Source organism: Harpegnathos saltator, unplaced genomic scaffold (assembly GCF_003227715.2).
Source record: "Harpegnathos saltator strain DR-91 unplaced genomic scaffold, Hsal_v8.6 scaffold51, whole genome shotgun sequence".
Lineage (NCBI taxonomy): Eukaryota > Metazoa > Arthropoda > Insecta > Hymenoptera > Formicidae > Harpegnathos > Harpegnathos saltator.
The window spans coordinates 206,643-219,764 of record NW_020230327.1 but is presented as its reverse complement, the minus strand read 5'-3'; positions in this window follow the sequence as shown (position 1 = coordinate 219,764).

Sequence of the window (13,122 nt, the reverse complement as noted above, 5' to 3'; positions counted from 1 at the left end):
TGACTTGAATTTTTATTATTCGATATTAAAATTGTCGTCAAACGTCGGAAGAGGAGCCGACAAAGTTCGCAAATTTGATGATTTCCAACCCGGTTACTATCGAACAATCGTTTAACCATTACTATTTTAACCATTCTCTCCTCGATCAATTTGGGACCGAATTTTCCTTGACGAAATTATCGTGACATCACCATCGTGATTCCACCGAAAGAATGCATACGCGTGCATATGCAGTTTGCGGGCTTGATCACTTACCGAGAAACGTATTATCGTCGACCACAAAGCACACTTTCATCCATTGCCCTTCTCTGCTAGGAAATTGGGAAAAAAGCGTGGATGAAACGCACAACGATTGAATTTATGAATTCCTCTGCGCCATTCTCTATAGCTCTCTTTCGATGTTTTGTTACAAGTATGGTAATCGCAATAATCAAGAAAAAAGTAAAGAACTTGCGTGACTTGGTTCTTTTCACTCGATTCTTTTTTTAGTGCAAACTCTATCGGCTAACGTACAACGTTTCGTTTGATTTACGACGAATCGGCCCTTGAAATCAGCGACAGAATGTGATCATTCGAGAATTCTTTCTCGACAATGGTAGATTGCCGTTCGAAATGGCCTTTAATGCGCGCTCAAGAAAGTGACGCGCGAGGTGCCATTAAAAATGGCCTGAACAATCGTCGCGCGTGCAAACCCTTCGACTGTAACCCAGATTGCGCTAATCGAAACCAATCTCCGCACGTACACGCCGGTATTTACGTTAGTAATTTCATCGCTCGCGCGATCAGTCCGCTTTGCAGTGCGTTTATGCACACGCTCGTCTCGCGTACACGTGTTTTCGCGTGCGTGCTCACGTCTCGAATTGCTCGAACTGCGAGTTCAGATAACGATCGACGGCCGCTGTATGAGATGCCGTTTCATATTTCGCGAAATAGGGAATTTTTCAGGTCGATGGAACAAAAAAGCCGCGCGGCGCTCGCCACTAGGAGCCACATCAAACTATGTTAATATGCCATCACTGCCTGACCACGGTGATCAGCGTGTTAATGAGCGTCGTTAATCACGTCGTAATTATCGCTTGAAACAACAATTTCACTCAAAGACACCCTAAAACTTTCATCTTTATTTGATTTTCTCGATGGCGGTGTACGCGAAAAGCTACAATCGCTTCCCGACTCTAAGTGATAGAATATAATACGAGTGATCACTCGATTCGGAGTCTCATCAGCTTACTTGGTATGTAAGTCGCCCCGTTATGAGACCCAGACAATCACATTTAACGGGGGCAAATGCAATTATCCGGGAATTGTGTCTAACCAATATAATATTAGACGCGTGCAATATTGAATGAGTGACGACCGCTTTTAGCCGTTCTAATTGCATGTGTGGCTACCTGATTTTGAGTTTGATTTGTCTCTCACGGAACGATCGTTGCGATAAACGACGAGCGATCGGTGACATTAAAGCGATACTGAAAAAGCACACCGATTAGTTTTTTCAGTCTTCACCCATGCGCCCATGCGTATCGAAAAGTTACTCCAAAAGTGAGGGAAAGTCGCGAGCTCTAACCCGTGCCAGCCGTTTCCATGACTTTAATACTTGACTGACATCCAGAGAGTTTCGGAAGTGACGATCTCTCGATCTCTCGTGGGTGGACGGGCATGCAACAAGTGCTCGGAAGAGGAGGCGAAGCGCGGTTAAAAGTGAGGAAGGAGGGTGGCGGTAACAAGAGTCGGAGGGCAAGGGCGGGAAGGGCGACGAAGCGACGAACCTGACACGAAAGCGACCGTTTAGCGAACCACGCGAATGCACCCTAATGTTGCGAGACATCTTTCGCCGCGTGTAAACGCACGAGTCGCATCTGGAATTAAATCAACTTACAAATATCTGAGGAAATTATTGATAATTATTGATTCCGAGCTTTGTTTGGTAATTATGATATACTTAAAGTGCAAGAAATATCAACAATTCGACGACGTTCCTAACGATACACCCGCGAAAGCATTTTTCACCCGATGTTACGTTACGGTATATTTCGACATTCGAATTGAGGTAGTTCGTGGGATTAAATTGAAAACTTGAAATATGCCTGTACTTCACGACCATTTCCCGGAGTTGAACGTGAGGAAAAAGTGATAGATTTAAAAACTCTCCAATTAGCTCGCATATGACGTTGAAAGTTACCGGGCTGTGCGCCTCGTGGAAGCGATACGCTCTGCGCAATAATGTGTCACGCATGGAGGAGGCAGCGACCGATCGCTGGCCGTAGCGGCCTTTATTAAATGCCTAGACTAACTAGCTCGGCTATGTGATGAAGCATTCCGTTGCACATGACTTAACACTACGACGGCCGTCCGACGGTCTCACAGAGATAATTTCATAGCAGTCTGCATGCGCACCCCCGTCGCGAAATACCGTCCTCGATCGCGCTCTCTAATGAGACATCGATTACGCTACTCAATTTAATTCTTTATTTTACTGCAATATAAAAACGGACAGCTCGTTTATGACGCTGAAACTTATGCCCGCCGCAATGTTTTTATGTTTCAAAACTCGCGTTATACATTTATCGCGTTTGTACAGATGATTCACCAAACTTTAACTAATCGATAAATAAACAGTAGAATTGCCAAGACTAGCTTTTAGCTATGTAATTCTTCATCGGAAAATTAATAATTTCTATTTTAGCAAACCACAGAATTTGGTCGACATTAATTAAAAATCGTTAATTAGGTTCATTAGAATTTCACGAGTCATCTAAGTGTTTTCGAAGTATTATAAAAATAAGCGAAATATTACAGAGAGATGGATATGTATTTCTTTGTCTTATCGCAATGTTTATCGATAGATGTCGATGTTTTCCGAAACATCAGCGGTCTACGACACATGTAATTAGATGGTTTAGTTATAACAGCATACGAATTTGGCAGATCGCGCCGTTTCATCTCTCTTCTATCGTCACCACGTCCACATTTCTAAATCTCAGTTTCGTGAAATTCACATAAAGCAAATTGGTAACCGATAAGTACATATTCGGACGCTAATGTCGTCCTTACAGAACTAACCTGTGGATGTGTCAAATGATGCGAATCAAATATCTCATATTTTTAACGCTCAAAAAGTTCCACCTTATTTCGTCGTCGGTTGTCGTATTTTGGTGAGTTAAAGAGATAACGGAGCGTCTGACAAAAAGCAGATGTAAAATTGGATAGGGAGCAGGTTATTACATTTTTACCATATGTCTTTCAATTAGAATATAATCGCGTTTATATCGAGTCGCTATTTTTACGATGTCTCTTGTGTGTCTTTTGAAAAGATATATGCTTTTTAAGTAAGTCCGTTATATACTTTGTAACGTTACCGAAAATCTTTTTTATCTTCTAAACTTTTTTAGTTTTTCTTATTTGAAGGATTTTGAATATTATCGTTTCTTTTTAGTATAAAAAACGATCCTCGGGTACTATAAAGCAAGAGGAAAGATATATAACGTTCCATTATTTGAAAAAAGTTAATTAGCACTCACAAATTGAAAGTTGCATATTTGACGGATGTAATGGAACGTAATGAAACATTCATGAATTTTGGAAGTATCAGAAATGTATGTTCAGCTTCGAGTTCCTTGAATGTCGCATCTACGTAAGTCTATTAACGTTTATCCGCGAAATGTTAATCGATCTCAAGGATCTAAGGATCTCAACATTCACTCAACGTAATTTGAATAAAAAAGTCGTACCATCCAGAGATTCATAGATCTAAGTATTTGATAACTTTGGAGATGCAAAGGTTCGAATATTTAAAAATCTAAAGATGCGATCTTCCGACACCACATGATATCTCAAGATCCAAGCGTGCTTTCTTTCGCGGCTGTTTACCAAACAATCGTTCGCGTAAATCCGCAGGAGCGAAAACAAATTTTACCAAGACACGCAACATCGGCACCGTAAATCACCGCGTAAGAGGCTCAGAGGAACTCGCACGTCGGCGCTCGTGATCGACCAGCTGAAGAGCAGCTTTCAGTACGCCGGTGATTTCGCGCCGCATATGCGAACGCGTCGAAATTGGCGTCCGGAATTCTTGATAAGGTATCTCGGCGATAATCGACGCCGAGACAACGAGGAATATGCCACGGTGCAATGCGGTAAAAGTTGCAGGAGTTTTGCGCCGGATACGCCCAGGACCTATTCCATCGGCTTGTATTTTGGCGTAAAAAGCATCAACAACATTGATAATTTCTTGAACTCGTGCAGCACGATAAGAAGCTTGAAGAGGCTCGTTCGCAGGTGAACTTAATGTCGGTAGTATTTAAAGTAATCCTCAAAGCTACGTGAACACTTAAAATATTTGTCATTTTTACAAAAGATTCACCTCATTGAGGAAGCTTCAATATTATTTTTAATATATTGAACGTTATTAGCCTCAGTTCTTTTGGATTCTCTTTAGTACTAGCTCTCTCAGCTAAAGCTCTTCACGTTTTTTGTGTTTTACATGTTTTACATCTTTTAATGTATGTTTGATAACATTTCTATACGACGAAGTCAGATTAATGGTCGTATGCAAGCATTGGGTCGCTCAGTCAACAACCGCCATATCATCAACAACCGTATCTCTCAAAGAACGCGCAAGTCAGCAAACAGAGGTGATCGATAGTACAAAATTGGCAAACGTCTCTAAACTCGATCAGTCTCAGAAAATCAGTTGCCATAGCCATCAAACCTACGAAGATATCGAAGAAGAAAACAGTGACGATGTATCGAGCACTTTACAAAATAATTGTGTGGTCGACGATTATTTTCCCACACTGTATTTTAATCATTATATCGTGAAAAAATATTGCAAGCATTGTGGGTCTCGACTAAGATGGCTGACCAAGAAAGATGCGCAAGTGCAAACCTCAGACAAAAAAGATGCGCAAGTTCAGACCTCGTGCACGAGAACTTCACGACGGAAGAAAACGACGAGAAAACTGAAATCGATGAACGAAGAAATTCTCCGTCGCGACGAGCCGACGTCCAGATCGTCCATCGCGGACTTTCGCCCTGACTTCCTCGACGACTCGAGCAAAGCAAATCGCAATGAAGAGTTAAGATTGTCTATTCGATCTCTGGAGAATAATCGTGCCGAATATATAAACAAATTCACGGCCGTGCAGCGGCAGATAGAGGAAATAACGGCGACGTTGAGGGAGACTTGCGATAGCGAGAAGAGTTTGCGTGATAATTCAGAAAATTGCGGGAGATACTTTTTGTCGACACGCGAGGATGCAAATGTAGATGCACAGCAAAATACAAATCCGGATAAAATCGAAGAAAACGAGATCATCGGAGGACGACTAGATGATCGTGAAAGTGTTGAAAAAATTCTGGACGTTGGTAATGTTGATGATGAAGCTCTGGTCTTTACTGGTAAAAGATATTCAAAGGATACTATTATTTCCATGGCGGATCTTCACGAAAGATCGGACGTGGACGATATTTTCGTACGTGATTGTATTCGGGCATTTACGATAAAGCAGATGCTTCATCCTTCGAATGGAATTTCCACATATTCCCACAAGAAGGCAGCGAAATGTCGCTGCGTCAAACAGATCTCTTTCGATCTGGACTTAACAAAAGATGACGAGGAGGAGACTCGGATATTTTCGGCCGAGGATCGGTCCCTCGGCGAAGTCCATCTGAGAAATTTCGCAGTTACGAACGGTGATGAGAATGCGAAAGTTATAATCGGAGATTTCGTTGACTTGGACGAGCCAAAATATCATAAGATGACCGCCAACGAGGAGATGGGCGAGATAGCTGTGTTAAATGGCATTAAAAACAGAATTGACAGAGACTTTGACGATCTCTCGACCAAGAACGAAAACGACACTGAGGATTTCCTTACCGTTTCCCAGAAGAATATCAATCTCGACTGTGACAGTCAACTTTACCGATCAGCTGCGACGGAAGATACGACATCGGCTACGATCGTGGAATCGCCACTGAATCCCGATTCGATCGAGACGCAAATTCGCGAATCGATATGGGTTGACACCATGTGCGAACTCTCAAATAGACATTCCACGTTCTCGTTGTACCATTCTTGCACCCAGTTCCCGAGCTTCGTCTCTTTAAGAGAGAACCAAGACGAGCCCGAAGCTGAGGATCAGAGCGTGATCGACGATGATTCGTACTCGAATTCACATTCGAACGTCGATCATTCGCGAGTTTCAAGCAACGAACATTCTCAATCAAGCTTAAATCTCGACCGGTCGCACGACATGCAAGTTATCGCACGACACGACACAAGCGCAAATAAATCTCTATCCGAAACAGTCAACGAATCGAATGACGCGTGCGACATGTTTGAGAGCCGAGAAGTAACAAATAAGGTTTACAACTGTGGATATATTTTCGATGACAGCAACGAAGAAGAGAAGAAGTCGCGCGTTCATCCTCGGCAACAGTACACGGCCGATACCACTTTCGAGACGTCCAAATCATCGCGGTATATCGGCTCGATAGACTCAGGTGTGTTCGTCAACTCGTCGCTGATCGATCTTCAACCTCACGAGAGCTCTTTCGATGACAGCAAACCGAAGCACAAGAGAAAGCAACGTCGCGTGACAAAAAGAGTACTCCACGGTTCATCGCGTACCTTCGATTTCAGCTCGGACAGCAGCAGCTGCTGCACCGACGACACGCTCGATCGAAGGATAAATGACGTAATCAGGGACCTCACGAAGAATCTGGTACTTTGTGAGAGAAAAGTCAGGATGAAGCTGAGGGAGATGCGGAAGACCGGTCTGAGGACGAGAGAAACGCGCTACGTACGTATATTCGTGAGCTCTCTGAACTTTGGTACTCGAAACTCGAATTCTTTAATCTCAAGATCCCCCAAAAGCTTTCTTAATGTCTGATAAACGTACGAAATGCGTGAATTAGTCATCGGTCTACAGTCAAGCGTGAATTAGTCGATAACGCGATAACGCTTTCTGCAGTCTCAGCATAGTCCGCCGCGTGCTTGCAAGTTTAACGACAGTCTCTACGACGCTCACTGCGACTTCTTCAAGTCGCCTCGACGATCCAACGAGGACGAGAGGATCAGCGCTGTTTCCACGCCGTCCTTCATGTCGTTGCCGGAGTCTGAAATCGAAGATCGCGGATCAGTTTGTGAATTGTGACAATCATCAGCGCGATCGCTGCCGATTTTAGGAATTGCATTTGGAAATTGCGACCAGCGCAATATTTAACATTTCCTCCCTCGCGGAGTAGTGTCTATTTCGACGCATAAATATCGTACTTATCAGCAAACACATGTGAACATTGCCATGAATGTCGCGACGCGTCCTTCTTTCAGACGCTTCGAGTCCTTGACGCGTGAGCGACAGTGTACAAAGGGGTTGCGAAACTGTGTGTTTTAAGCGTATTCGCATTTTTATTGTACGATTCTATTTAGTAAACTTTGATGTTTGAGGTACCTTCCGTTGTGTGTGATTGACTTGTTGTCTTTCATGACATATATATATTCGTAGTCACGTCAGAAGTGATTTTGATCACTCGTGACATACGAAGCGCGCAAATCGTCAATAGGCAAGCCGTGATTTATAGCGATCTAGTCAAATAGGACGATCTAGCAGCTCGAATGCATCATCAGACGACAGACCATCGTCCCCGCGATCTCGCCGATCGACACAACGATTCTCCACGGACGCGACAATCGAGCGTCGTCGCGCCAATTTCGCGGCTCGTCGCAACGTGCCGAGAGCAGTTCGACCACATCATTAGACGACACTGACCGTTTCCGCGTTGCGTCCACTTGCGGTTTCCTTTGAAGGAGTACTGAAAACGAACGGCAACGGGTCCGATGCGAGCCAGCCGAGCGGAAATGCATAAACGAACGAACTAGCGAGCGAACAAACTGTCGTCGTGGACAGAGAAGACGCTCCACCGCTCGTTTCGCGCGCGGGAAAAGTCTTCTCTCTCTCTCTCTCTCTCTCTCGCGAAAACGGTCCAGCCGGAAAATGAGGGACGAGATACGCGCGCCGGATAAACGACGGCGATCAAAAAGGCGCACCCCGACTTTGTCTCCGTGACCGACGTCTGCGTTTGATACCTCGGAAATGGCGACTTCGGACGTGTCACCGTGAAACGAGCGAGGTTCTGAGAACGGTGGACACGCGAGAAACGCGAGCCAACCTTAAAACACTGCTGTTGCTCATGTGATGCGACTGGAATTGTTTTACCACCTAAACATGATGTGAACGAAAAATTTTTAGGGATAATACGAAATCTTGAAGCAACCCCCGTTCGGGGCGAAGTAGCTTCTCCTGAGTAGTTTGTAATTTTTTTATGTAAGATATTTATAAAGTAGGATTAGGAATTGTTAATTTGTATTACACGATGCGTTACCTATCATTCATCCGTTGTGTAATTTTTCTCCTCGAAAGCCAAGAGAAATCCGGTTGTAGATAACTGCGCGACCGCGATAACAAAAGTAACAGGTGAATTGCGAAATCTCGTAGAAAATCAGTGTTGCCCCTTCCCTCGTGCGTCTCTTCGATCGTTGCAACAATCGTTGTCTCGCGGTGCACCGCTGACGGGTCCTACGGTGGTACTTTTGATACGGAATTTAACCGTCTACGAGTCTCGCGGCAAGAACGCGATACTCCTCGCGTCGAATTATCGCGGTGCGCGAACGTCGCGGGGATGTGGTGTGTCCCACATCGCGAATCCGAGATTACCGGGTGATATTTATTTCTTCCTTTGTACGGGACCTGGCTGACGGGACCGCACGACGTATCAAAGAACTCCCGGGGAATTAGGTACCGCGAGCACCCGGTATAAGGTGCTTTCCCGCGGCTGATCCTCCGTCACCGTGAATGGGAAGGCTCGCGAGTCCTCGCGGATTGAGAGACGCGTTTCTCTTTCCCTCTTTCTCTCTCTCTCTCTCTCTCTCTCTCTCTCTCTCTTTTCTTCTCTCCCTATCTACCCATCTTTATCTCTCTCACTCACTCTCTCTCTCTCTCTCTCTCTCTCTCTCACTCTCTCTCTCTCTCTCTCTCTCTCTCTCTCTCTCTCTCTCTCTCTCTCTTTCTTTCCCCTCTAATTCCTCCGAGAAAGTAATTATACTTCTTTCCTCCGTGAACTCCGTTCCGTCGTGGTGACGATGTAAAAATTAAGAAGGATAGAGCGTTCCTCTCCGAAAAGTTCCGATAAAAGTTCTAGGTACATTCGCGTTTCATTGTACAGTATAACGGCTGGACATATGTAACAATCGATTTCGTCACGAAACTAGAATTTTAGCGAAATGAAAAAATACCGGCCTATTCCAGCGACGTGAAATATTTCATTTTATTTCTTGCTTCTTCGGGAATTGTTCATTTTTAGCCAAGCAATTATAGTGTCCGAATTAGAATATTGACGCATAACCCAATTACATTCTTCACAAATGACACTGTCGAGTTCAAACTTAAAATCGCACACGCATCCCTTGGAGCCTCGATTATTTCGTCATTCTGTTACATCGCAACACTGTGTTCCATGACTAGCGGATATAAAGTCCGAACTACATCGTATCTGCACGTTCATTCTGTGTACACTGGTCACTCGGCAGGAAGATTGTCAGAGGAAAATGATCAACCTACCGGGGTTGGCACGAAGGGTGAGGCTCGTGACGGGCGGATACATTCTTGGGGTCGGGTCAGAGCAATTCTCGTTTCAGGAAGCGATTGTGTGTTAACAGCGATGAAACACAAAGTGATGAATACGCCGACATGCAAACTGTTTTGCAGCCGCATCGCTGTGATATCGAGAACTTGTTTTTTTTTTCTACAATTTCTTTGTAAGCTTTTTGACAATTTTTCCATTGGGATTGATGTCAATTAATCATACGCGCGCTGCTCTGGTATTAATTCATCAGTTCAAATGCAAAGGGAAACGACGTGAACAAATTTTTTCGCACACGTTGTTGCGCGTTTAATTTTTATATCAGAATGTAAAATTCATCGTGTGAGGGAGGACGCGACGTTATAGGCGAGCACCGGACAGCAGGACATCGTGCCTGGAAGGTGGGCAAACAGAAAACGATGCTTTTACCACTCGGCAAACAATCGCCGCTTTGGCGCACATCACCACAATATCACTCTGCTCAGGGCTGGGTTAAGGTACAGGGAACCGTTGTCTTGGAGATGTTAAAACGATAAAAAGAGAGCGACGCTGTTTTCACGATACTACAGCATTCTGGCAGGATAACACGCTTAATATCTCATTGCGTTCCATTTGCTGCACATTATCACGGCCGTGTGGGGTCGCCGCTAATTGCACCTGTCTTATTGCACTTTAATCACCAACGTTGCATACTGGCGACAAAAAAATAGTTGGTACAGTTTTAGCAAAAGTAACAGCCAAGAGAAAAATACGAACAATTGTCGATGGACATTTCTGCGACCCAGGGTGCTGAGACAGCTCGTTTCAAACCTGATTCTTATCTCTTAAACGACAAATATCTCGAGGATAATAACTGTGAAAGCCCTGGGAAGGCGCGTTTCCTCGCGAACCTTCCCCCCGCGTGGCGTGGTGCCCGGATATCTCGGAAAGAGAAATTTCCGTCTCGAATGCGATCAATTTCCGTTCGGATGGAACCAAGGACATGAAATGTCCGACATCTCGCACAAAAGAAGCATTTCTCAATACTCTTCGGCAAATATATCAATTCGATGAAACAGTAAACACCGCAAAGACGACGCTTGCCATCGAATTTAACGAATTTAAACTAACGAGAATACTTAATGATTCATCAAAAGATTATATGACTATCGATCGCTTTGATCTCTTTTCTTTTACGTATAACATCCGTTTTCAGTGTACAATAGTTTCAATAGTAACGTCAACGCTTTAAAAAAGCATGTGTTGGCAACAACACGCGACAATTTTAATTTCAGGTATTTATTTCAGCTTTAATCAATCTTTTCCGAATCGCGCAAGTAGTTGGCCAGTTTTCTTGCGATTTCAATGTATAAGTAGCCTGAATTGCAACGAACTCCTGAGAAATTTATTTTGACCTGAGGACAATTATCTCTCGAGCGTCAGCGGCGCGCTTCGTTGTTCATTCCCGCGAAGGGATGTATTCTTCGAAGATCGAGCCTCTCTCTTGATATCATCAGTGTACTTTATCATTGTGTCAGCATGGACTGACATCATCCCCCATTGCCCTTTGGCTCGATCGTGCAAAATGTTTGATGTCACGAAGATTACCAGGGTGGTGAGCGTACACACCGTCGACGGTATGCCGTAGTTAAGGGCGTTTCGCGGTGATCCTTTCCTCCCGGACAAATACGAGGGTCGTCTTCTCGGGGCTCGGCAAGGACGTGTCGGAGGGTTTGTACAGGCCGGTAGACGGGCATCAAACAATTATATGATTCACACCGATTTCCTCAATTCCCCCCACGCACAGCGGCCAGCAATTTCGTGCTAATCCTAATGGAAATGCATCGGCTTGTTATACATCGTGCAGAACGGCCCGATTTTAACGAGGCGATCATTGGCGACCGGTCAATTTCGCCGTCAATTCGAAAAACATCGCGATTGTTTGATCCATGATTTTCGGATCTTAACACATGACATTTTCGGACGACTACTGAGATTTTGTGATCGTAATCAATTACCTGCGTAGAGAAAAATTTCCACCCCACATTTTATTGTTACATATTCGGATTCGTTCGAGCTTTAACCGGAGTCTGACATTTGTTTTGCGAGCTCTCTCCCTTCCTCTCATGCCATAGTAGACGTAATACCCTCCGGCTACGGGGACGTCATGCGCTGGTGCGCATGTTGTCCCGCCGACTGGTCTAAAACCGTGCGGTACACTCCGGAATTCGGTATCGATTGTAAAAAAATTCGCATATCCAAAAATTCGGTATCGCCGCACCGAGTCTGAAAGCCCGAGAGAGTCGCTCGAAACCCCGACGCAATATTTTTCTATCGTAATATCGAACATACTCCCGCTTGCAAGAGAAAGGAAACATACTCTCACAAAAGTGCGTAGGCGACCGTGCTCACTGTGCGATACGTATACGCACTTTTACACACTCACACAGCCATGAACGCACTCGAGACGCCGGAGGGTAGTTTCCCACGGGAGGAGCGATTCTGAAAATTCTTCGAAGACACGTCGATATAAAGGCTGCACTCGAGGACGAGGAAGAAGAGGAGGAGACGACCGTCGCCCCTGTCGCCACTCCATCTCGACGTTGTCGTCGGCGCGGCGGAGAGCAGCCTGGGAAAATTCTATTTCGCCGAGGCGAATAGCAAAGCGAAGATGACAAAGTCAAGGAGGAAAATTGCGAAATTGCTTCCTGCGAGCGACGCGGCGCTCGACCGGTCGGCTCTCCCGCACGACGCTATGTACTATGCGCTACCGGGACGCTTCGTCGTCGATCGGTCCGACGCGACCGCCGACTTCTCGACAGTTTTCCCGAAGAGGACGAAGAAGGAAGGTGAGAAAGGCCCGAAGAAGGTCTCGGCAGCTAAGTAGATTCCGCGATGCCTTTGTGGGCGTCCTCCCTGAACGTCGGCACGATCTCTCGGACCTGGATATATCCTTGTCACCAGGAAATGCACCGCCAATCGAATTCCCGCTCGACCTGGTGGTGTGGAATGGAGCAAAGAGAGAGAGAGAGAGAGAGAGAGGAGGAGGAAGGAAGCTTAGAGATTTATCGTCGGACTTTCCGGTCTTCGTTGTGGAATTGGCTTACGAAAAGGTTGCTTCCTAACAGGAATATCGCCCGCAGGAATTGGATTAACGACGTTATTGCGGTGCCATACGCGTGAAACATCAAATTTATGATTGAAAAACGCACACACACACATCAAATAGTATCTAAATGTGAATGAGCGGTCGCGGAATGATTAATTAGGTTTGTCTAAATAAAATATTGCATAATTATAATAAAATATTGCATAATATAATAATAGTGGGCTCAGGACCATGTCGAATCAGATCGATGATTTCGTCGTATATTTATATGTTTATATATAATAAACGATATAACATGTAAATAAGCTTCAACTCTTCATTAAGGTCATCCACTTCAATCCTATCTATCTTTTGCGCACGCAAATTGTCGATTAGCTCAAGATATCTCTATC